Source organism: Sprattus sprattus (assembly GCF_963457725.1).
Source record: "Sprattus sprattus genome assembly, chromosome: 12".
In the NCBI taxonomy this organism is placed as follows: domain Eukaryota; kingdom Metazoa; phylum Chordata; class Actinopteri; order Clupeiformes; family Clupeidae; genus Sprattus; species Sprattus sprattus.
In genome coordinates, this window is record NC_137910.1 from 13,289,179 (window position 1) to 13,292,623 (window position 3,445).

General features: G+C 53.4%; 1 pseudogene across 1 annotated transcript; it reads right to left on the reverse strand.

The window, feature by feature from the left end:
• Window positions 1-945: 945 nt before the first annotated feature.
• On the reverse strand, window positions 946-2,709 carry LOC308373514 (annotated as a pseudogene). Its single transcript has 2 exons — window positions 2,050-2,709; window positions 946-1,367 (listed from the first exon to the last, which is right to left on the reverse strand). The product of its transcript is annotated as an uncharacterized misc_RNA (transcript).
• Window positions 2,710-3,445: the final 736 nt, after the last annotated feature.

Consider the following 3,445-nt stretch of genomic DNA (forward strand, 5'->3'; position numbering starts at 1 on the left):
ATCTTTCGCTCATCTGCTCATCTCAATTTCAAGCGTGGCAACGTACAGCTTGAATTGCTCCTTGAATGTCCTCTAGTTAGCAGCAGCAATTCCAGTCAATTTTAACAGACCTGGCGGTTTCAGTGCATCCATTTCATGTCGCTTTCCTCAGTTGACTAAGTTAAACCGCTTCCTGGAACCACATAATGTTCTTATTACAAGAGATAAACTAGTTCCTTTTTAAATAACCTTTTATTCACAAACTCAGTTACATTGCCAACTTCATAGCTACTTATTGCTGATACATCTCTAGGGATGCAAGAGGTAGCATCAATGAACTACCCATCATTAAAGTGTATGAACCATTTTAGCTGTAAAACACTTCCCTATATATGGTTGACGCAGAATATAATTGAAACACTGATGATTTGCTTCTCTGGAATAACACATGGCACGCGTTACACACCTAAAGCTTAAGGACAACGATTCAAAAGAGACCCTTTACTCAAGGATGCTGATTATAAATTTGGTTTGCCATAGAGAGCCCCATAAAGACATTCTACATCCTGAAGTTACATCCCGATTTTCTCCAGTAATCCATTTGAGTCAACCTCCCTCAGCAGGACAAGATTTCAATGGTATCCATGGATGGCCTGCCTTTTACCCATCAAGTCCATAAAAGGGTTTCAAGAAATTGGAGATGCAAATTTAGAGAAAGACTTTTATTGTTTTAACAAAAATGTAAAGTGCATCCTTGATATCCATTTAGGTTTGAGTTCAGGGCCTGAAAAAAGAAGACAAAGTAAGAAGAGACTCCCTCCCACATGAAACAGAATTTGAGAACAAAAGTAGACAGATACCTCCGTGGCTAAGATCAACTGGGCAAATCTAGCCTTTCCTGAAGAGAAAGAAACACATTAGAATTCAAACACTCACTTATGAACAGATATACAGAAAAACCCATGCCTACTTTGAAAGAGTGTAGTCTACAGTTTGGTCAGTCTGGGCTTCATGTCCAAGAAAAATTGGGACAGGAGCAGGCTCAGCATCACTTGGAGGAACATCCAGTGGGATGTAGGTGGTTTGGGAAAAGACAATTTTTCCACGCACGTAACGATTGAAGGATTTAACCACGTAGCGTGCCTGAAAACCTGATGGCTCTGTGATCACAAGGTAGCGCTCTTGCCCTGATGAGGGACCCTCAGCAGCACCACCATTAGAAGTGATTTCTCCACTGACATCCATGGAGGAGCTGCCAAGACTACCTAAAGAGTTGGATTGAGTCATTTGAGGCAGGGTCATCTCGACCGGCACGGAGGCCATCTGGACCTGCACCTGGGGCATCTTGGCCGCCTGCTTCACTGGGGGCATCTTGGCAGTCTGGCTCACTGGGGGCATGGGCATCTGGGCCTGCACCTGGGGCATCTTGGCTGCCTGGCTCACTGTAGGCATTTGGGCCCATGCTGGGGGCATCTGGGCCTGCACCTGGGGCATCTTGGCCGCCTGGTTCACTTGGGCTGGGGGAATCTGGGCCTGCACCTGGGGCATCTTGGCTGCCTGGCTCACTGGAGGCATCTTGGCCCATGCTGGGGGCATCTGGGCCTGCACCTGGCTTGGTGGGGCTGGGGGCATCTGGGGCCATGCAGGGGGCATCTGGGCCTGCACCTGGGGCATCTTGGCTGCCTGGCTCACTGGAGGCATCTTGGCCCATGCTGGGGGCATCTGGGCCTGCACCTGGCTTGGTGGGGCTGGGGGCATCTGGGGCCATGCAGGGGGCATCTGGGCCTGCACCTGGGGCATCTTGGCTGCCTGGCTCACTGGAGGCATCTTGGCCCATGCTGGGGGCATCTGGGCCTGCACCTGGCTTGGTGGGGCTGGGGGCATCTGGGGCCATGCAGGGGGCATCTGGGCCTGCACCTGGGGCATCTTGGCTGCCTGGCTCACTGGAGGCATCTTGGCCCATGCTGGGGGCATCTGGGCCTGCACCTGGCTTGGTGGGGCTGGGGGCATCTGGGGCCATGCAGGGGGCATCTGGGCCTGCACCTGGGGCATCTTGGCTGCCTGGCTCACTGGAGGCATCTTGGCCCATGCTGGGGGCATCTGGGCCTGCACCTGGCTTGGTGGGGCTGGGGGCTTCTGGGGCCATGCAGGGGGCATCTGGGCCTGCACCTTGGGCATCTTGGCTGCCTGGTTCACTTGGGCTGGGGGAATCTGGGCCTGCACCTGGGGCATCTTGGCTGCCTGGCTCACTGGATGAATCTTGGCCTCCTGGTTCAGCTGGGCCCATGATGGGGGCATCTGGGCCTGCACCTTGGGCATCTTGGCTGCCTGGTTCACTGGGGCCAGGGGCATCTGGGGCCATGCTGGGGGCATCTGGGCCTGCACCTTGGGCATCTTGGCTGCCTGGTTCACTTGGGCTGGGGGAATCTGGGCCTGCACCTGGGGCATCTTGGCTGCCTGGCTCACTGGATGAATCTTGGCCTCCTGGTTCAGCTGGGCCCATGATGGGGGCATCTGGGCCTGCACCTGGGGCATCTTGGCTGCCTGGTTCACTGGGGCCAGGGGCATCTGGGGCCATGATGGGGGCATCTGGGCCTGCACCTTGGCTGCCTGGTTCACTGGGGCCAGGGGCATCTGGGGCCATGATGGGGGCATCTGGGCCTGCACCTTGGGCATCTTGGCTGCCTGGCTCACAGGGGCCTGGGGCATCTGGGCCCATGCTGGGGGCATCTGGGCCTGCACCTGGGGCATCTTGGCTGCCTGGCTCACTGGAGGCATCTGGGCCCATGATGGGGGCATCTGGGCCTGCACCTGGGGCATCTGGGCCTGCACCTGGGGCATCTTGGCTGCCTGGCTCACTGGATGCATCTTGGCCGCCTGGTTCACCTGGGCCCATGCTGGGGGCATCTTCAAAGGTTCATTGTAACTTTTGACACCTTCACCTTTGATAGAGCTGAAGTCATTCATGGAGGGTACAGAGCCACTGCCAGGAGTCCCAGGCCTGAAACCATGGTACCCAAAACTCTGGGGAACTTCCAACCCTAGAACAAAACAAGAGCTTCAATTAAAAGATACTCTACATGCAAATTTACAAAAAAAGACCAACTCATACCTTGTTCAAGTTGTTGACAGCATATTTCACTTATTAAGTATAGGCATATCCAAGGGAACCTGCAGAATACACTTTGTTTAGACCAAGTAGAAAAAGATATACCTAAAGACAAACAATTGAATGTGTACCTGAACATCATGCCAAGAGACGTTGCAAACGTCAGTGGTTTGAATCAAAGATCCAAAAGTAACACTCTCCTCACCACTGCAACAGCAACACCCTAGCTTTGACTCCCAAACACCCAACCTGCTCTTTTATAGGCACAGCTTCTCTGTCTGAATCCTAATTCACCAACTAGCTTCAGGTGATTGCAATTGCTGTGTGTGTGTGGTCAGGTGTGAACTTCCATTCAAC